Here is a 23,140-nt window from a genome sequence, read left to right on the forward strand (position 1 = left end):
GTGTCCACAGCTGGTAGAGACTGGATCCTTCAGGACGTCCTGACACAAAGCACAGCAGGACGGCTGCTCCTCCACACTGTAAAAAAATCAAAATTCTATGAAAATAACTTTTTTACAGTAGTTTTCTTTTTTTTTTAAGAGTTCATATAATGATTTTTGGCTTCTTCCCTCTCCTTTATGGAGTTCTATATTTTTTGTGCATGTAATAGGTTTGCAAAGTGAAAAAGTTCGAGGTCCAACCCATCTCCCTCAGAAAACTCTGCTCTGAACTTCCTGAAAACAGCTCGTTTTAAGTTACCAGGTGATGTTATATTTTTGTTTTTTATGTATGAAAGCCTTAACTATGGCGTGTCGGTCCTGCAGCTGCTTTGCTCTTTTGTTAGCACCGCTCTGTACCGTCACTTTCATTTGTGCTTGCATGTATCCTGTAGTGACAGTACTAGCTAATCACAGCTGGAAGGGGAAAGAAACACAATTCAAACGAAGCAAATGAGAAAGTGCTGTGAATAACAGGAGGTGGGCTGTGTGGCTGCAGCGGTGTGTGTATCAGCTTACTGTCGGGGAGAAGAGATTGTTTTCAGAATCGATATGTTTCACCACTAGAGTCCGCTAAAACCAATAACCAACCAGCTCCCAGCACAACACTGACGGCAACACAAACTCCACATGAGGCTAAAAACCAACGACATAGTTTTATGTGATGAAGCCCTTCAGGCCAAACGAGAATCAACTTTGGGTGAAAACATAGTCAACATCAGAAAGGCTGGAGTCACGGAGAGACCAATGCTTGTTCTGGAACCAACAAAACCGACACAGAGTTGGCTTTCGTCCTGTTGGACAGGTAAACTAACATTACTGCTAAACATGTCAAATATATTGGGGTGTTGTGCTTTAGCTGGTTAGCTCGCTGGCTAACGCAGAGCAGTTTCTAACGTTATTCGGTGCAAAATAGTTATTTCACTTTCCACGTTACTTCACCAGCTGATCCACATTACCATCCTGTGCACCACTGGTATTATGTCAAGGTGTCGATTTAGCCTGCAAAGCAAATGTGGAGAGATTTGTTTAATAGCCTTGATGCAAGGCAGGTGCAGCCAGCTGAGTTTCCAGCATGTTGTGTGAAGCTGTCTCTGCAGAGTCTGGATATGTGTCTCGCTCATGAGTTTAAGAACGCAGACGAGCACACACCTGGTTGAAATCTAAAATCTGCACCGCTAGTGAAAATATTACCTGCATTAAGAGAGAGAGAGAGCTTTTGTGGTGAGTTTAGATTTTCTTACTAACACGCTGTATCAGGATGAATAAAGACAGTTTGATGTTTGTCCACTTATATTATCAGAACTACACGGAGCCTCCAGGGGTCGGGAGAATATTGTGGAAAACAACAACCCTCTCAACAGCAATGTGTTGCTTTGAAATGACATCACGACCTCATCGTCATAGTAACCCTAACAGACGAGCTCATTGGGAAGTGACAGTTTTTCACTTCCTCCTGCAGGCTCTGAAGAACGATTTGTGAATAATCGGTTAATATTGTAAATTTACATCTGAATACATTGTAGTGGGACAACGGTGTGGATTTGTGCATTTTATATTAAATAAATTTGGAGCTACTCCAAATTCCTCTTTTCCTCTCCCAGAGAGGAGCAGGGGGGTTAAAGATCAACTTCAACAGAAAGGGGGTGGAAAGGTTGCTTTCTCTAAGTGCTATCCCTGAGCAGCCTGATCATAAAACTGGCACCTTTTTGATTCCGAAGCTGATAACGTGGTGACTGACTGTTAAACTGACAAAAGGGAAATTAACCAGAGATTACAAACAGCCTATCGACCAAGTTCCCTTTTAAGCTTGTTCGTCGAGCCAACTTCACTGAGGTCAGACCAAGCCACGTGGTCTCGCCAGCGGCAACGAAGGAAACCTGAAAACAGCCGAATTGCCAGACGGAGGACGGCCAAACCTTGAAGTTTTCTTCAGACACGGAGAACCCCGGAGTATCCCTAGTAAAAAGCCAGGATCGGACAGCTAGCGTGGGACCCGTGCAACAGGCCAAAGCAGGCCGTCGACAAGCAGTAAGACCTAACAAACATTCTGTTGTCAGAGATGTCCTGTAATGTTAATAATTCCTTTTAACTCCTAAACTCATAGCTTACTTTCATTAGTTCTCCTCTGCCATATGAGTCAAATGCTGTCCACAATCCAATCTCCATTTCTCATTGTTTATTTTCCCTGTATTTAACCACCCTTTTATGTCGCTTTAGTTAGTTAATAAATTCACTGTTATCAAGAAGCTGTGTGTATTGACTATCTCCACGTCCCTGCCAAGAGAATTGACCCTTTAGATATGAGACTGACTGATTTGGACTTTAAGATACTGGAAGACGTTTCGTCCCTCATCCAAGAGACTTCTTCAGTTCTGACTGGCTGGTAGGGAAACTCAGCTATTTAACCTCTGTGGGGTCGTTATCAAGATGATCGATACCGCTGGTTCGTTAGAGCTCCTGGCCGTTTTGGTCAGTCGTTATGGTCATTAGAGCCGCCTGAGGCAAAGTCTCTTGGATGAGGGACGAAATGTCTTCCAATATCTTCAGCCAAGTCCAGTTGTCCTTGATTTGAACCTTCCTTGGATGCAATTTAATTGAAAGTGTTAGAATCTTCTACATATTTCACAGTAATCTTCATGTTTATATTTCATGACACTATAACGTGACTTCTCTTCCTCTCTCTGTGAAGACATTTCTTTAGAACTAAAATGATTTGTTGCTTGTTGTTGAAAAATCTCCAGATGTGTCCGACACTGTGTAGAAGCTCAGATGGTCACAGAGTAAAAGTGTCGTTACTTTTCTGTTTGAATTCAGCTTTCAGTCAGTAATGAAGATGATTGTTCCTTTTATTTCAGCTCTCCTGCTCTCAGAAACACTAATTAACTGCTTTTCCTGTCTGACTGTCTTATTAAACATTTAGTGATCTGCCTGCAGTTTGTTATTAACACAAACTCAACACTTCCTGCAGCTCCTTCACAGTAAAAGCCTCCATTAAAGAGAGCTGATTATGTCCTTCACTGTTTTACAGTCACTCTGGGCAGCTTAGCTTGAGTTAGTTAGCTTTGAACTGAGCTTAGAAGTGGTCTAAACACACAGCATGTAACAGCGGTGTCACAGGTTCAAGTCCACACGGAGCCTTGTTTGGATGTCATTCTGTTTCCTGTCACTCTCTACTGTCAACTATCACATGAAAACTATTCAAATATTGTAAAAAGAGAAGTGGTCCAATTTTCTGCCCTTTTTCCATCCACTGCTAACTTTTCCATCAGTGCTGCCCGTGGATGTTTGTTCTTCACCTTTAGGAACAATATATGGTGGAGAGAATCTGAGCTCAAAGCTCCACTTACTAATGATTCAAAGCATAGTGTTCATCAAGGTGAGCAAAGCTGAACTACAAATGCTTTTTCACCACATGTTGCACAATTATGATCTGAAGTGATTCAAGATGCATCTGGTGGATCAGAACAGCTGATCTGAGGAAGATCCAAACAGCTCAGTGTTTAGAGGACAAATAGGAGAAAATGAAGGACACATTTGAAGCAGATTCTTTCAGATTCTGAATCCTTCTAAATCTTTACAGTGACGTCAACGTGAGGGCAAAAATATATGAAGATGTTCTTGAAGTGTAAATTCTGAAATGGAGGTTCTCAGGTGTTTTGCTCCAGAAATCAAATCAGATCCATCTTAGTTTGAAACAGTATCTGCACTAATAGTTCTGCATCAGGAATATAAATCTGTTAGCAGAACATTTTGTCTTCATCCTCAATGCATCATCTTCCATCAGGTCAGTTTACAGTAAAAACAGTCTCTTACTTTGAGTCTGAGGGTCCAGGTTCAGGACTGAAGTCTGGAGGACGGTTTTTGGGCTGGTCACTCTTCATAGACAGACAGCTGGATCCTGCAGACTCTGCTCCGTCTTCCTCGACACAAACACTCATCTTCTGGACTTCAGTCAGTCTGAGAGGTAAAACAGTAAAACTGACTGTGAGCTCAGAACACAAGAATCAGGAAACAGGTTTGTTCAATGGTCACAAGACAGAGAGAACAGAAAGTAACACACAGACACATTTTTAAAATAACGCTTTCCCCAGCCTCTTACTGTAGCCTTAATCTAATCATAACTTAAAAGCTAAAAACGAAGTCTTCGCCATCAAAAATCTCCACCCAGTCTCCACCCACATGGACATGAGTCCTCATGGGTTAGTACGCATTCAGGAAAAAGTCCCCCACAAGATAAAAGAACATAAAACATCCATCCATCGTCAACCGCTTATCCTGCGTACAGGGTTGCGGGGAGCTGGAGCCAATCCCAGCTGACATCGTGCTCAAGGCGGGGTACACCCTGGACAGGTGTGTCAACTCGTTGTTGATGTTGTGTAATGTTAATTCAAGTAGTGTGGACTATGTGTCTTTGATGCGTGTATTGTAAGATTAATGATTAATGTTTGTTTTAGTTTCACGGTGCGTGATGGAACAATAAAGATATTGCACCGGTCGAACTCCACGCGGGTTTATTGATGCCAACGGCTGCTACACAGGCTTTACATCACAACCAGAGTAACATGATGTCAGCAGCGGAAGTGAAAGCACCTTTAAAACAGCAGCAAAATCAATGCACTGCACAGAAACATTAGTGACAGCATGAACGACTAAAACAAGGTGACAGCAAGAAAAACTAAAACAGGTGACAGCATTAAAGACTAAAACAAGGTGACAGCATGAAAGACTAAAACAAGATGACAGCATGAAAAACTAAACCAGGTGACAGCATTAAAGACTAAAACAAGGTGACAGCATGAAAAACTAAAACAAGGTGACAGCATGAAAAACTAAAACAAGGTGACAGCATGAAAAACTAAAACAGGTGACAGCATGAAAGGCTAAAACAAGATGACAGCATGAAATAACTAAAACATGTGACAGCATGAAAGACTAAAACAAGGTGACAGCATGAAAAACTAAAACAAGGTGACAGCAAGAAAAACTAAAACAGGTGACAGCATTAAAGACTAAAACAAGGTGACAGCATGAAAGACTAAAACAAGATGACAGCATGAAAAACAAACAGGTGACAGCATGAAAGACTAAAACAAGGTGACAGCATGAAAGACTAAAACAAGGTGACAGCATGAAAAACTAAAACAAGGTGACAGCATGAATGACTAAAACAAGGTGAGAGCATGAAAGGCTAAAACAAGATGACAGCATGAAAAAACTAAAACAGATGACAGCATGAAAAACTAAAACAAGGTGACACCATGAAAAACTAAAACAAGATGACAGCATGAAAAACCAAACCAGGTGACAGCATTAAAGACTAAAACAAGGTGACAGCATGAAAAACTAAAACAAGGTGACAGCATGAAAAACTAAAACAAGGTGAGAGCATGAAAGACTAAAACAAGGTGAGAGCATGAAAGGCTAAAACAAGGTGACAGCATGAAAAACTAAAACAAGGTGACAGCATGAAAGACTAAAACAAGGTGACAGCATGAAAGACTAAAACAAGGTGACAGCATGAAAAACTAAAACAAGGTGAGAGCATGAAAGGCTACAACAAGGTGAGAGCATGAAAGGCTAAAACAAGATGACAGCATGAAAAAACTAAAACAGGGTGACAGCATGAAAAACTAAAACAAGGTGACACCATGAAAGACTAAAACAAGATGACAGCATGAAAAACAAACAGGTGACAGCATGAAAGACTAAAACAAGGTGACAGCATGAAAGACTAAAACAAGGTGACAGCATGAAAAACTAAAACAAGGTGACAGCATGAATGACTAAAACAAGGTGAGAGCATGAAAGGCTAAAACAAGATGACAGCATGAAAAAACTAAAACAGATGACAGCATGAAAAACTAAAACAAGGTGACACCATGAAAAACTAAAACAAGATGACAGCATGAAAAACCAAACCAGGTGACAGCATTAAAGACTAAAACAAGGTGACAGCATGAAAAACTAAAACAAGGTGACAGCATGAAAAACTAAAACAAGGTGAGAGCATGAAAGACTAAAACAAGGTGAGAGCATGAAAGGCTAAAACAAGGTGACAGCATGAAAAACTAAAACAAGGTGACAGCATGAAAGACTAAAACAAGGTGACAGCATGAAAGACTAAAACAAGGTGACAGCATGAAAAACTAAAACAAGGTGAGAGCATGAAAGGCTACAACAAGGTGAGAGCATGAAAGGCTAAAACAAGATGACAGCATGAAAAAACTAAAACAGGGTGACAGCATGAAAAACTAAAACAAGGTGACACCATGAAAAACTAAAACAAGATGACAGCATGACAGACTAAAACAGGTGACAGCATTAAAGACTAAAACAAGGTGACAGCATGAAAAACTAAAACAAGATGACAGCATGAAAAACCATACCAGGTGACAGCATTAAAGACTAAAACAAGGTGACAGCATGAAAAACTAAAACAAGGTGACAGCATGAAAAACTAAAACAGGTGACAGCATGAAAAACTAAAACAAGGTGAGAGCATGAAAGGCTAAAACAGGGTGACAGCATGAAAGGCTAAAACAAGGTGACAGCATGAAAAACTAAAACAGGTGACAGCATGAAAAACTAAAACAAGGTGAGAGCATGAAAGACTAAAACAAGGTGAGAGCATGAAAGGCTAAAACAAGGTGACAGCATGAAAAACTAAAACAAGGTGACAGCATGAAAGACTAAAACAAGGTGACAGCATGAAAGACTAAAACAAGGTGACAGCATGAAAAACTAAAACAAGGTGAAAGCATGAATGACTAAAACAAGGTGACAGCATGAAAGACTACAACAAGGTGAGAGCATGAAAGGCTAAAACAAGATGACAGCATGAAAAAACTAAAACAGGGTGACAGCATGAAAAACTAAAACAAGATGACAGCATGACAGACTAAAACAGGTGACAGCATTAAAGACTAAAACAAGGTGACAGCTTTAAAGACTAAAACAAGGTGACAGCTTTAAAGACTAAAACAAGGTGACAGCATGAAAGACTAAACCAGGTGACAGCATGAAAGACTAAAACAAGGTGACAGCATGAAAGACTAAAACAAGCTGACAGCATGAAAGACTAAAACAGGTGACAGCATGAAAGACTAAAACAAGGTGACAGCATGAAAAACAAACAGGTGACAGCATGAAAGACTAAAACAGGTGACAGCATGAAAAACTAACAGGTGACAGCATGAAAGACTAACAGGTGACAGCATGAAAAACTAACAGGTGACAGCATGAAAAACTAAAACAGGTGACAGCGCACCTTCAAACTTATGAAAACATGATACTATAAGTGACACAATGACACATATGAAATGTTTCATATCTGCGCAAAGGTATAAACACAAAACTGATTATCAGCAGAGGTGGGTAGTAACGACTTACATTTACTCCGTTACATGTAGCTCAGTTAAATTTTTAACCTCCTTAACTAACTTATTTATAGCCTATTGATTTAACATCTTTTTAATCCATGTACTTCTTTAATTAAATTGCAGTCTTTTGATAAGGGAATAAAGCCATATGGTGCTTTCGATTTTAGTCTGTTTGAAAGATACTTTGCCAAATCAATGGTGAAAAACAATGACATTTAATGTTATAATGAGAAGTTTGAGAATGTTTTATCATCATTAGGAAACTGTAGAGGAACAGATTAGACTCTGCTGGGCCGCACTGGACTGGGAAAACAGGAAACACTGGACTTTATATGAAGTCATATCCCTATTTACATTCAAACATGTGGTCATTTTAATGTGATATCATTAGTGTTAGTACAATAAACTGGTTGCTAATGCCAACCAACATTGTCATGCACCGATGTCTTTTTGGCTATTTGGAGTAAAGCATGTTACCAAACTATGAAAACTTTTTTTTAACCACCAATGGAAGCAGGCTATTATTTAACTGACCTCTACATCAGGGGTCCTCAACTGCATTTGTTCTAAGCAGACACTGTGCGGGCCCGACTTTCAGTTGCCAAATTACTGTTTCATATTTTCAACTTTCGCAAAATGAACATTTTCATTAGCTTATATCAGTGTGAACAGACTCCTCAAAAACATGGCAGGCCTAATTCCATAATGAAAAATCTACATAGACCTACTTAGATGCTCTCAGACCACAGCCAAAGAGTTCACTGAGGAGTGATGGTTAAAATCTGTAAAATAGTAAATGTCACTCTGATTGGCTTTCATTAACCAGTTTTGATACTATTATGCAGCCGCTCATTGTGCACGAGACACCTGTAGTTACTATGGTAACAACAGATGCCTTTTAATACCACAGGGTACACAAGTATACGCGGAGGCAGCGTGGGCGCACGGGGCAGTCGATCTAGGGCCCCGGCTGGTAGGGGACCCGCTACGTGGATTAAGAAGTTTTGCGCAGTTGATTATAGTGGACACAAACAAACAGCACTATGGGAGAATTCAGCATCAAATGAAACAGACTCCTGGTTTCAACAGTAAACCACCACAACAAGGACAAATACCAACAAATACAGACACGTTTTAATAAACAGAAATCATAACGTAACATTTGTATTTCAAACAAATGGCAAACTTATTAGCACATTTTAACAAAACCCCCTTCACCCTCAGGCTTCATGGGAATTCTGAGGAAGGGCGTCGCTGCGTGTACGGGTATTTTATTTTGAAAATTGACCGTTTCTCTGCCGTTTCTGTGTCTGACTTCCTGCCCGGTTCATGTGCTCTGTGCAGCTTGACGCTGGGACGCTTCCTGGACGCACTGCAGAGCTTCTGGTGTGAACACAAACATTTAGTAGAAAGGCTGCTCCGGCAGCAGCGAAGCAGACTGACTCTGTGGACTTTCGGAGTGAGTCTGGGGTCATGTAAACTTAATATTAGTTAATATGACTTTGTAGCAGGTGGGCCCACGATGAAGCTCCGCCCCCACTGTGCTGACAGTCTGGGATGAGATCGTGCTGGTGCTGCACTGAGCTGAAAGAGAGCCCTGTCTGTTGTGTTAGTGCTAAAATAATAAATAGCTAAATACAGTTTATCATGCTGGAAAACTCCTCCTGCTTTCTGCCTTAATGCAAAGTCAGGAAGTCTGCATTTAACTAGTCATGCTTATCTCGGGCTGCACCCGCCTGCAGTGTTACCTGTGCATGTGTTCTATCTGTTATGCTGCGGATTGGCTGTGCGGTAAAGGAAAGTCCCGCCTAGTTCCTGGGTTTCCCTGCAACGGGGACGACGATTGGTGCGGCATGCCACCGCTGGCCCAATCCAGGAGCTCCAGCGAAGTCCACCTCCGGCTCAAATAGCCTACTTGGACTGCAGGTCAGGGCAGCTGCCTCAGAGCTTTTTGCCTTGTAGTGTTTGTTGTTTAGCCTTGATAGACACTGTTGTACGTGGTCCTGTTAGAACTGTGCAAAGGTGAGGAAGTGGGCCAGGTATCGAGTCCTAAAACTGATACCGCTGTAGCACACAGTAGTTTGGTTTCTGTTTAGTTCCACTAGGTTCAGGGGTGCTGTGCGCTTTGTGTGTTGGATTTTAGTTAGAGAGCTTTTTGGATTACCCTTTTTTGTTTAGTTGTAGTTAGATTAGTAACCCTCCTTTATTGATTTCCGCAGCACCCAAAGGCCCATTTTCTGTTGTGAGCTCTGTTTGCCTTTTTTTAAAATAAATATCCTTTCAAATACCAATAACATCTGGTTTATGTTAATGGCCCGCTGCCCGTAGACACTTCGGGATGTAACACTGATGAACACAGACCAGAAACTCTCTCATTTCATGTGGATGTTGTAGCAAACCTAGATTTAGTTATGCATTTTAATAAATTTATGAGAATTAATACCCACTTATGAATTTTAATATTCAGGTTTCCCAAGGGACTGCCTTTCTAAACTTAAACAACTTAACTTAAACAATTGTCACATTATTGGTCAGGATATTTATACATTAACGGCATTTCCAATGAGGGTATGTAATACTTATTTCGTCCACTTGGGGGAGCTCAGGTTACATGAGGAAGCTTAGATTAATCCAAGATCATCTCTCCTTAGGAACCGGGGAATTATTGTTGATTCATCCTTAAATCCAAGCTGGCGATTAAGAGTATAGTAAAACATTCCTTTGTCATCATTTCTAAAGGAATTTTGAACAAGCATTGATTACATTAGATGAAGGAGTGTCTCGCTGAAAATAAAAACACTGCAAAAGTAACTAATCTAGACTCACTAATATAGCACTAATATCAACAACAGATAGTAACAACATGTTAACATAACTACTCAAATAGAGGCAAACGTAATCAGGTAACTAAAGATTTAATTAAACTTAATTAAATACTTTGAGTCTTTGGAGTCTTTGGTTATTGAAAGTTCAGCTCTCTGGATCATGTCACACTGGGTGAGACAGGGGTTAGTCCCTTTGATGGGTAATAAAACAAAGAGCAAGGTCAGTTGCCACGGAAACATGTGTGGGGGGGCCAGTTTTGATAGGCTGTTCAGGGAAATGCTAATCGCTGGTTCGTGTCCCTTTGTCAGTTTAACAGTCAGGCCCCGCGTTATCAGCTTTGGAATCAAAAGGGAGCCAGTTTTATGGTCAGGGATAGCACTTAGAGAAAGCAACTTTGACCCCATTTTCTTCTCTGGGAGAGGAGAGGGGAATTTGGAGTAGCTCCAAATTTATTCAATATAAATTGCACAAATCCACACCGTTGTTCACTACAATGTGACTGATGGATCAACCACAGATGACCTTCCTCAGGGTAAAGTGAAGAAGGGAACACACCTGTATTTAACAGGCAATAACATAGAAATCTTCTAATCTGATTTGTTTGCCAAACCAAACCAAAAAGTTAATATCAAAGACAACAATTATATATCTACATATATATATTTAAACAATCTTTACTTATTGGAGTACTAACAGACTATAATATGAATGCAACATTTTGTAATCACACAGCGGGAATGTTGTCCTGGTGTAAATGTGGCAGCTTCATCAGGAGATGAGGACTAATTTCATCACAAATAAATGTTCACTGGGTGTTTGATAAAACAAAACATTATTTAGTTTTACAGATGATAAAATTACCAGATGCCTTCACTGAGCCGTCCCACAGCAGGTTTATCTTATGAGTCTCACAGGTCACCTTTCTGTTTTGCTGATATTAGTTCAGTTTATTAGATGTGTTTATTCATAGTATTTGCTTTTTCTGATTTAACAAGTACAAAATTGCCCATTGTAGTTAATTCCCATATTATCTTTCAGTGTTCACAAACAGGTGGGAAATCCTCCTCCACTAATCAGATGTTTAAGTTAAAGTCTTGTTTACTGAATTTCATGTCACTATTTCAGTAGAAGTTTATTATGAATGAGTAATTATTCAAATTAGATGTGTTTTTTAAATGTTATTCACAGCTGCAGCTAATAAATATCTTCATTACTGATTAAGCTGACAGGTCTTCTCTCTATTGATGATCGTTTGGTTTATAAAATGGCAGAAACAACAAACATAAGAAACTCAGATATTTTCAGTTTGCAACAGAGAGAAGCCAGTTATTGATTATTGATGGATCTGATCAGTCGACTCTAAATGAGTCTCAACTAACTTCCTGCAAACTTCTCTGTTATTGTTTAGTTGCTCCCTTTTTCTTCACCTGCTCAGGTTTATGACCAACTCTCTTCCTTGTTCAGTCTAACTTCATCTGGCTGAATAGTTCTGCAATAAATACGACTTTTAATGAGCTTCTCAAATGTCTTTAGATTTTATAATATATCAGGTTAAATTATTAATTGGTCATTAAATAAAACTAATTTTCTTGAATCTTTTAAATTTCTACAGAAAACATTTGTGCTTTTCAACTGTAGGTCAGCTTTTAAATGTTAAAGGTTTGATGTAGCAGTTATCTGAAGGAAAAAAAAAGGTCTGTGAGCTCAGAACCAGGAAAGAAGAGTCACACAACAACAGGAAGTCACACACACCTTTGGACATCTCCCTGACAAACTGCCTTACCTAATCCTCTGACATTAGACTGACTGTAATCTGAACGCTAAAACAAGTCTTAACCTTCAAAAACTTTCTCTGTCCACATGGACACGAGTCCTCATTGTCTCAGGATAAAGTCCCCAACAAGATGTAAAAACACTCACAGTGCTGAGTTCCTCTAAGGTTTCTTTCCTCTCCAGTCCACAGGGAGAAAACTGCCTCAGAGACTTTGACAGTAACATAATAAAATGTTGGATTAACACTCACCCTGCCTCAGCCTTCAGTTCTGGGACTCTAACTGAACTCTTTCTGCTTCAGCTTCCTCCCTGTTCTCACCTGATCAGTGTAGCTCCTCCCCTCTGCATTTACTGGAAACCAGGGGAGTTTCTGTGTGTGTGTGTGTGTGTGTGTGTGTGTGTGTGTGTGTGTGTGTGATTCATGTTTTTATATCCTGGTGGGGACTTGAATCTGAATGTAACCATGGGGACAAAAAATTACGGTTAAGACTTGGTTTTAGGGTTCAGATTGTGATTAGTTTCAGGTAGATGTGATGGTTCAGGGAATGTGAATAAGATGTCCCCACAGGGGTAGAGAAACAAGTATCTGTGTGTCTGTGTGTGCGCTAACAGCTAGCAGCTAACAGCTAACAGCTAGCAGCTAACTAACCCTTTTAGTAAGAGCGGTTCACTCACAGCTAACAAAGCTAACATCCAACAAATCAGATGTTAGCTGTGACAATAACAGCCAATAAATAATAATGTAACACTGACAGGTTTCATTCTGCAGCAGAATGAGGAGGCCGACTTTTCCTTTGGATCCTTCAGCTACATTTTACTGCTGATACTTCTGTTCCCCTTCGAGGGAACTCGAACTGCGTCGGTTACGACACTATGGGAACGCCTCTAGGCGAAGCAGGTCTGAACGTGAATGAAATCACTCCAATCCTATTGGCTTGTTGCTAGAACGGTAAGGTGTGACGGAATAACCGGAGGAGTATAAAGCACACCTGTACACACTCATCATTAGCTTTTTTTTATTCAGCAGGCGCTCTGTATGTTGTTTGAAGAAAGCTCCAGTCCTACAAGCAGTGTGTCTTACCTGAAGAAGAAGTCTACCAGCATGTCCGGCAACCAGATGTACAGAAGGTGTGTTTTTTCTTGCCCTCGGTACATCACGGATGGAGATTCTCATGAGATGTGTGTCTCGTGTTTGGGGATGGAGCACGCACGGGCAGCTCTCGAGGGGGCTGCCTGCGCCCGTTGCGAAGCCCTTTCCGTGCGGGTACTGAGGTACAGTATGGCTCTCTTTTCCGAGGATGGCCGGATGTGTTTTCCCCGAGGCGCGGGCCCTGCGGCCGCTGAGGCGGCCCGGCGGCTTCACTCATGGGGTTCACAGCGTGATCTGTCGGAGGATTTCGGGACGGCTGAGGCTTTTTCCCGACCTTCATCCGCTGGCTCCGACGCTTCCTTTCCTCGTTCGGGAGCCCGTTCTCGGCTTCTCCCGCTCGCGTTTTGGATCCGGAGACGCTGCAGCAATCCGACTCCGAGGAGGCGGACGTGCTCAGCGCAGTGGACGATGACTTCCGGGTGTCGGGGCGGCGTCATCAGGCAGCGCCCGACTATGACGTGCTGCTGGAGGTGGTGACTAGAGCCGTGGCTAAGCTCAACATCAACTGGCCACAGGAGGAGCAGACACCACAGGCTAGTGGTAGCTTGATGAAAGGTTTCTTAAGCACCACACGCCACCTCCACGCCGGTCTCTGCCATTCTTTCCTGATTTACATGATGAACTGAGTAAATCATGGGGCAGACCCTTCTCTACATGGCTTTCCACACCCCGATCACTGAACTACAGTAATGTGATGGGGGTTAGGGACCGTGGTTATGGGAGGAGGCCTCGGGTGGAGGATGAGCTTGCGAGCTATCTCTCCCCTCGACTTGCGTCCTCCCTGGAGAAGCCGGCGTTACCATCCAAACCATGTCGCACCACATCCACGCTTGTGGGGAAGGCGTACATGGCAGCGGGCCAGGCAGGTGCGAGCTTGCACACCACGGTGCTTCAAGCCTACCAAGCCAACCTGCTACAGAAGATCTGGCAGGAGCTTCGCAGAACCACGAAGCGTTAGACGCAGTGTGAAGCGTTCCGCCAGTACCTCCCTCGCCGGTCTGGACCCAAGGCAGCTGAGGCTGCCAGGCGTAGGTCCCTTCCCTCTACGAGCTCCTACGGAGAGGAGGGAAGCAGAGTGTCGCTTCTCGGGGCCCCCCCGAGGAGCTGGGGCAGCGAGACGGCGCTCTCACCCTCAGCCGTCTGAGAGACGCGATCTGAGGACCGTCATCCAGTCCCAAAGACGGAGCTCAGGGAAGACCGGGGTAGGGGAGTCTTTCTCCCCTCCCGCACCCCCCCCACCCCCCCGGAGGCCGACCGAGGTCCCCTCCGCCGTGGCAACAGGTGATGTTATCCCGCCGTTTACACGTTCAGGACGCACCTGCCACCATCGAGTCCGCGCCGTACTGCCTGCCCCGAGGGTCTGCAGGCGGACGGCATCCCGACTCACTCACCGTGGATCTTCGGCGGCTCCCCCCTGCCGTTCTGGGGCTTCAGGGGTCCACCAGAAGATCACATGAGACACCGACCACCAGCCCCGAGGGGCTGGTTCCGTTGGCAGACTTTGCAGACGCTTGGCGGAGCCTGACGAACATTTCTCCGCGGGTCCTGCGCACTGCCATAGATGGGTATCGACTACAGTTCAAAACCCGCCCTCCAAATTCAACAGAAGAGAGGGGGTGGTTTGGACTGTGGTCCGCCCGGAGCAAGGTCCGGTGTTGGGACAGGAAGTTTGTACTCTGCTGAGGAAAGGGGCCGTGGAACGTGTCTCCCCCCAGACAGAGACGCCGGTTCTACAGCCGGTACTTCATAGTCCCCAAGAAGGACGGAGGGCTGCGTGCCCTATTTTGGATCTGCGGGTTCTAACCGGTCTCTGAGGAGATTCAGGTTAAAGATGCTCATCATCCCCGCCACCGTGACGCACATCCAATCTGAGGATTGGTTCGTCACGATAGATCTAAAGGACGCCTATTTCCAGGTCTCCATCCGTCCTTCTCACAGGAAGTTCCTGAGGTTTGCCTTCGGGGGTGTGGCTTACCAGTATCGGGTTCTTCCATTCGGCCTGGCACTTTCCCCTCGCACATTCACCAAGTGTATGGATGCAGCACTGGCCCCACTGAGGCTCCGGGGCATCCGGATTTCAACTTCATCGACGACTGGCTCATCCTAGCCCAGTCTCGAGAGTTGGTGGTTCGGCATCGAGATGTCGTTCTGGCTCGTCTGCGGCGTTTAGGGCTGAGGCTCAACGCAAAGAAGAGCGTGCTGGCGCCCACCCTACGGGCTACGTTCCTAGGGGTTGCATGGGATTCGACAACGATGCGGGCACAATTGTCTCCGGCACGTGTCGACACCATATTGGCTGCCGTGAAAGGGGTGAAGTTAGGCCACGCCATCACTATGAAACACTTTCAACGAGTGTTGGGTCTCCTGGCAGCTGCGTCCAGCGTAATACCATCTGGACTGCTGCACATGAGACCCCTGCAGTGGTGGCTAAGGAACAAGGGTTTTTCCCCAAGGGGAATCCTCTCCGTCTGGTTTGGGTTACGCGCAAGTGTCTTCGTTCCCTATCAGTTTGGAAGGAAACTTGGTTCCTGTCCCAGGGGCCCGTGCTGGGAGGGTCTTGTCGCCGGCTGGTTCTTTCGACAGACGCCTCCCTCACGGGCTGGGGCGCGGTCATGGACGGCCGCTTTGCAAGGGGATCCTGGCAGGTGCATCGATCCGAGTGGCATATCAACTGTCTCGAGATGTTGGCGGTGTTCCAGGCTCTAAGGAGTTTCCTGCCCGATCTCCAAGGCCACCACGTCCTGGTTCGTTCCGAGGAGAACAACACAGCGGTGGTGGCCTATCTGAATCACCAGGGCGGTCTGCGCTCGCGCCCTCTGGACAGACTGGCGCGTCAGATCCTCCTGTGGTCCCAGCAGAGGTTACTATCGCTCAGGGCGATGTATCTCCTGGGGACGCAGAATCAGGGAGCAGACCTGCTGTTGAGGCAGGGGCTGAGGCCCGGGGAATGGAGACTTCACCCCGAAGTGGTGGAGCTCTTGTGCGAAGAGTTCGGCCCCATAGACGTGGATCTGTTTGCGTCTCAAGAGACTACGCACTGCCCGCTATGGTTTCTCTCGTTCCTCCAGCCCCGTTGGGTCTGGACGCCATGGTACATTCGTGGCCGAGGCTACGTCTGTACGCTTTTCCCCCAGTCGCTCTGCTCCCGGGGTTCTGGAGCGGGTCCGCCAGGACTATGTCGGCCTACTGCTCGTAGCCCCGTTCTGGCCAACCCGGGTGTGGTTCTCGGACATCATGTCGCTCCTGGACGGCCCGCCGTGGCGGGTCCCTCTGAGGAGAGACCTGCTGTCCCAGGCGCAGGGCCGGGTTCTTCACCCTTGCCCGCCATATGGCGACTGTGGGTCTGGCCCCTGAGGGGGCACAGTACCTAGAGGCGGGTCTAACAGCCGGAGCAGTCGAGACCCTCCTGAGCTCCAGGGCCCCGTCCACACGGAGGATGTACGGCCTGAAGTGGAGTGTTTTCTCCACTTGGTGTAGGGAGCAGTCGGTGGACCCTGTTACCTGCCCGGTGGTTCAGGTACTTGAGTTCCTCCAGGACCGGTTCTCTGCTGGTCTTTCCCCTTCCACCCTCAAGGTGTACGTGGCAGCTATTTTCTCTTTCCACACCCCTTTGAGGGAGGGGTTCTTGGGGAAACTTCCCTTGGTTGTACGTTTCCTCCGTGGTGCCCGGAGGATGAGACCTGCGACTCGGTCCAAGGTTCCCACTTGGGATCTGGCAGTGGTTCTTGGGACGGTGGCTGAGGCCCCCTTCAAACCCCTGGAGTCAGCTGAGGCTAAGCACTTGACCGTCAAGATGGCCTTTCTCCTTGCTATCACCTCTCTGAGGAGGGTGGGGGATCTCCAAGCGCTTTCGGTTTCCCCGCAAAGCCTGGAGTTTGCCCCGGGGAATATTAGGGCTATCCTGCACCCTCGTTCAGGATACATCCCTAAAGTGCCTTCTTGTGTGGCAGGGTCCACAGTGCTGCAGGCATTTCATCCTCCACCTCATGTGACGGCGGAGGACGGGAGACTTCATCTGCTCTGCCCTGTCAGAGCACTGAGTATTTACACTCTGAGGTCCTCCCGTTGGAGGAAGGCTGACCAGCTGCTAGTGTGTTTTGGGTCTCCCAGGGCCGGGCTCCCTGCATCCAAACATACTATTAGCAACTGGATTGTTCAGACTATTCCCTGGCCTATCAGGTGCGCGGTTTGCCTTCACCTGTGGCTGTGAGGGCTCATTCTACCAGAGGCATGGCGGCCTCTCGAGCCCTCCTTTCCGGGGCCTCTTTGCAGGATGTTTGTTTAGCGGCTGGCTGGGCCACTCCGCACACATTCATTCAGTTTTACAGTCTTGACCTTCCTTCGGCACCTGGCACTCGTGCGCTCTCCTCTTAGTTGTGCCACTTTATTGCACACAGGGGCAGGCGGGGTTTTCGGCACGGTTTAGTGGGTATCTCGTTCCCATAGTGTCGTAACCGACGCAGTTCGAGTTCCCTCGAAGGGGAACGTCTCGGGTTACGTATGTAACCCTGGTTCCCCGAGAAGGGGAACGAGACACTGCGTCGGCCCGCCGCACCTCTCTCCCCGCCTGAAGCGCCTGCTTCATAGTTAAGCTAATGATGAGTGTGTACAGGTGTGCTTTATACTCCTCCGGTTATTCCGTCACACCTTACCGTTCTAGCAACAAGCCAATAGGATTGGAGTGATTTCATTCACGTTCAGACCTGCTTCGCCTAGAGGCGTTCCCATAGTGTCGTAACCGACGCAGTGTCTCGTTCCCCTTCTCGGGGAACCAGGGTTACATACGTAACCCGAGATGTTCTTTAATTAAGATTTGAATTTGAAATTAATTCTTTTTACATTGTTGTATTCAGATCTTTGATTTAAGTTAAAGATCTGATTATGTTTTATTATTTGGCTTCTAAACATCTTCATTATAAGACAAAGACGACAACATCAGAGTCTCTTTGTTTATTTTACATGAAACAAATAAACAATAAACAGTAAACATGTTGTTGTGTGGAAAGAAAAGAGCTGACAGGAACATTAAGAGAGAAATCTAACTTTCTGATCTTGGTTCATGTCTTCCACATTGAGTAAGGAGCTGCCCAGCTGCCATCTTTGTTTTGATGAGGACAAAGAAGAAAAATGAGACTTGGAGCAAAAGTTATCAGAAGAGTTGTGAAAGTCCAGATTCTTTCCTTCATCCGGACCTTTACTTTGAAAGTGTTGTTCCTCACCTGATAAAAGAAGTGTGAAAAGTGAGCGGACACGTTTTAAACTTTGTTAAATGTGTCACTGCGCTGGCAGGACTCACATTTCTCACATTAACTGGCTCCAGAAACTTTAATTAGCTTTGTTGGTCAAAGTCTAATTCAGGTTTGTTAAGCTAGCTGCTCACTGGAAAGTTTCAGGCTTCTTCCTCTTACAATTATTTAGCAATATATCAATATATCAATATATCAATGTATATAAAGAGCTTTCTAACTGCTGATTAAAATGTGAACAGGCCAAATAATCCCAGCTCATAATCAGCATCATGTTTATCGGCCGGTTTCTCCACAAATCTCTCTAAATAAAGATGAAATAAGGGATCAATGATTGTGTGTGAGAAACATTAACAGCCAGTTATTTCCCAGGAATCCTTTCAGTCAATAACTTCCAATCACACTCATTGATAAGACACAGTGAGGCAACAAAGCTGTCGGAGGTTCAGAAGAAGCTGTTAATGGTGAATTATTGTGAGCAAACAGCAACAGGCTCAAAGAGTTTCACCATCTTTAGCTGCTTCACTCAGTAAAGTGGCATTGAACCTGATCAATACTATCTAAGCCAGTACTGATTGGACCAGGTTTGGCCCCACTTACCCGAGCCATTGAGAGTCCCAGTGTCAGGATATGTAGATGTGTTGTTCTCCACTGGTCATACTGGTAAACGTTACTGGTTCTTCCCTTTGTGTTGCTCAGCAGTTACCTTGTTTAGCTGCTACTCAAACATCAGAATTGATTCTCAACATATTAATATTAATAATGATGTCAGCGCTTCCTGAAGCTGCACTGCTCCACTCTCTGTTGTTATGTTTGGATCATCCTGCTGTTCGCACTGATGCAGCACATTTACTCAAGTACTGCGCTCAAGTACACTGTTGACGTACTTGTACTTCACTTCAGAGGGAAATGTACTGCAGTACAAGTACACGTAACTCTTCACTGCGCTACATTTATTTGACACTTACACTTACTTTGACATAAAAACACACATGATGTGCTTCTATAATACGATGGAGTACTTTACTACTAATGTACCTCGTAGTACACAAAGTATCTGAAACGGCAGCATTAAAATACTCTTACATGTATTTGTTAGTGACACAAACAGAGTAATATAATATTCTATAATAATATAACTCTGTGAAAGAAGGCGTTCTGCATAATGAGTACTTTTACTTTGACACTTTAAGTACATTTAGCTGATAATACTAATGTTAATACAGTATTTTTGTCCAGCTCTGCTGCTCCTCTACATATATGAAAGTAATGTCAGAGTGATGTATGTATTTTAGATTCTGCATGTTTCACTTAGTGTCTAATAAAGCAGCAGCATGTTATTATTGACTCCAGATTTCTATCAACATTAATATTCATGTCATTCTGTGTGGCTCTTGTATTCTGAGCCTCTGTGCTGCAGCTTTTAAATACCTGCCAGTGTAGTATAATGGAGTCCTGGATGCTGCTTTTTACTCACATTAATATTCTGCCTGCTTAGAAATGATCTCAGTCACTTTGTGCTTTGAATCTTAGGTTGTGTTTTTAGAGAGACTCTGTAACGTGTGTCCAGACTCCGGATGAAGTTTCCCAGCAGCTCTTGAATAAAGGCCCGTGAATGTAAAATGTATTTAAAACCTTTACTGTACAACAACTCACTGCAACAACATGAATGTGACAACAACATAAAGCTGACGAGTGTTTGGAGTCTCTGCAGCTTCATCTTCAGAGAAATGAAGTGAAACCAAGAAGGAAGGAGATGAATGTAAAAGCTGTGATTCCTTCTTTAGCATCCTGTCAGTAAACTCAGGTTCAGCCTCATGTTGTTCTCACAGTGTTAATAACGAGCCTCTGCTGATTTCAGAGGATTTCTGTGGACCTGAAACATCCCAGAGGAGCCCACATCATCCAGGAGGTAGGACTCACTCCCAGCAGCAACCTGTCCGATGGCTTCGTGTAGCGCTGGCTGGCTCTGACGTTTTCACTACTAATGCAGGTCCAACACCTGAGCGGCGGCTCGGATACCAAATTATACTTTTTTCAGACTTTGAGAAATCTGTTTTTCTATAAAGCCTTTTTTTGACTGAACTAAACAGAAGCAGCCGTACAAGAAGGGAAATCAATGGCAGTGTGAAACTGGTCTGAAACTGGACACATGATGGTTTAAATCAGGAAGGATCTGATCACAGGATCAATCAGCGTGATTCTGGATCTGACCAAACATCTGCTGTGAACCTTCAGGACTTTTTCTCAGAGTTACCGTCACGGAGCTACATGGAACAGAGTTCACATGACCGTAAGCTGCCGTCTGCTGGGAGAGTTTTTATCTGACGTTTCAAAGAAAATCCAGAAGCAGCGATACAGACTGTGAACAGCAGCTCGTTCCACAGTTCAGGTGGCGTGACAGCAAGATTCGCAGATCCAGACTGAGGAGCTGTGAGAAGAGCCGAGCTCAGCGGGCGTCCTTGTATTCTGGGGTCAGCAGGTCAGAGAGAGCTTGGAGCTGATCCATTTAAAGCCTCGGAAGTGATTAATTATTTATTATATATAAGTGATTAATCGAACCTGAGCTGGATTCTGGAGGCAGTGGGAAGCCAATGAAGGGAAGCTCAAACTGGGCTGATGTGTCTTCCAGTTAAAGCCCAGCAGCTGCATGTTGGACCAGCTGCTCACCCATAGAGGACTCAAAGCTCCTTCAGACCTGATGAACATCACAGGTGGAGGTGGGCAATCAAATCTTCACTGTGATGATTTAACTGGTGGTTCTGGACGGCGTTTAAACCCTGGAGAAGTGACAGGATCTGATCTGTAGTAGACATGGACCTTCAGCAGGACAAAGCCAGAAGAGAGTCTCAGCAGCGACCTGTAGCTGTCATTACAACAGCACACCTGATGAGCTTTTACAGGCTCTCGCTCTCCTCAGGACTTTTCTCCATCCTAGGCCCATATGTTGATGTCAGCATGTTTCCATCTGTCAGATAAGCAGCAACATGTTGGACTTCCTGCATTTGAACACAAAAGTCAAACTTCACAGCGAGCTGATAAAATGCAGTAGAAGGAAAACACTCAGAGATCCACTTTAAACTACAAGGCCGGGATTTAAATGACTACTTTGTTCAGCGTCACCTCCAAACCTCTCAGTCATGGATGCTGCAGCATTGGACCGTCAACCATCTGCTGTCAAGTCTCCACCATCAGGTACAGCTGTCTGCAGAAACTGGAACAAGGTGACTACTGCTGGGATGAAAGTTCATCATCTGGGTTTAACTTCAGTGTCTAAGTTTCTACCATGTTGGGAACAGAACAGTTTGATGAAGCCCTACACGCACCAGCACAAGATGAGGAGTCAACAAGAAGGGGATTCATTAGTGACGAGGACAAAGAAAATCCAGGCCGGATGTCTGACAGCAACAAACTAAAGCTCACATTCCCGACACAAGAAGCAGAAGAGGAGGATGCGGGAATCAGCTCTGATGAACAAGAGGACAAAGCTCATGAGACGATGGAGGAAGCTGATGAACCTACAGTGCATCTGTCACAGCCTCCACCGCCACAAGCTGGCAACATTTAGAAAGCAGCCACATGTTTGAGGATTGAAAATCTCACCTGTCACATTAAACATGGAGCCAGAGACGGAAGAGTCGTCTATATGGAGCCCCTTTGTTTTACTGCCAGATAGTTTTACAGACGTGAAAAGATCTGAACAAAGAAGGTCTTAAAAACACTAACGGCAGTTTTAGACACCGCTCTAGATCTTCATCCAGAACCTGAGGAGATTCTTGGTGTCGTCGAAGCGACGCTCACCGATCTTTTAGCGGAACCCAACACTGAACAGAGAACTGAAATCCAAGAAGCTCTCCTAAAGAACACAGATGGATCTGTCATTATCGATGCTGCGTATCTCTGGCAACAATCACTGGAGAAAGTAAAATGTGTGCTGATGTTAACAGGAAGAGGTTTTCATACAAGTGAGGCGTCTCCAGAGGGACCATGGCGGTCTACACGGACCCCCTTTGTCTCACTACGAGGCTCGTTTGCAGACATATGTGAACAGATATAAACAAAGAAGTTCTTCCAAACCTTCAGGGCAGTTTGAGGTTTCTTGGCGTCGTTGAAGCAGCACTTACTACCAGAGTCCAACACTGAACAAAGAGCAGCTGAAGATTGAAGAAGCTCTCAGGAAGAATCCAGATATTTCTCTCATTCTGGACGCTGTGTGTCTGGTAGCATCACTGGAGAGAAAAACTCTGCAAATCATCTGAAGGATTTTTATTTTAGCTGCTGAGTTTCCAATAAAAACGTGTGCTGATGTTAAAAGAAAGATATTTGACTCCATCATTTGTGATTGGACATTTTAACTTTATATCTGATGTGCTGTTTAAACTGATTGATTTTAGAAAACTTCAGGCTTTCTGGGTACTCAGCCTGGAGGATATACTGCAAGTACAAGTACATGAGTGTATCAGGGCAGCACTCAGTCCGCTGAAAACAAAAGTCTAGTCAAAGTGAAAGATGCTTTTCTTTTGCTGAGTTCTCAAAGAAAAGTTGCTGTTTAAAGATTTCTGACAGGCAGAAGTTCATCAACATGCTGCTGTCTGGTTTTACTGAGAACCAGCCGCCAGTTTATGTCACTGATTTCACCCAAAAACATCCATTGTGTTAAATTTATCACTACAAAAGTCTTTATTGACTTGCAACAGAAGACAAGTTGAGTCCAGAAGACAAACCCT

General features: G+C 44.5%; 1 long non-coding RNA gene across 2 annotated transcripts; it reads right to left on the reverse strand.

Annotated features, from left to right (window-relative positions):
- Nucleotides 1-16: 16 nt before the first annotated feature.
- LOC119914042 lies at nucleotides 17-12,329 on the reverse strand. 2 transcript variants are annotated; one of them, XR_005446715.1, is made up of 3 exons: nucleotides 12,268-12,329; nucleotides 3,853-3,996; nucleotides 17-76 (listed from the first exon to the last, which is right to left on the reverse strand). It is a non-coding gene; the product is annotated as an uncharacterized LOC119914042 (long non-coding RNA). The 2 variants fall into 2 exon arrangements; XR_005446713.1 differs by having other exon boundaries at nucleotides 12,165-12,320.
- Between the last annotated feature and the right edge of the window lie 10,811 nt (nucleotides 12,330-23,140).

Source organism: Micropterus salmoides, unplaced genomic scaffold (assembly GCF_014851395.1).
Source record: "Micropterus salmoides isolate LMB-PRFRI ecotype aquatic unplaced genomic scaffold, ASM1485139v1 Ms_hic_scaffold_1, whole genome shotgun sequence".
NCBI classification, from domain to species: Eukaryota; Metazoa; Chordata; class Actinopteri; order Centrarchiformes; family Centrarchidae; genus Micropterus; species Micropterus salmoides.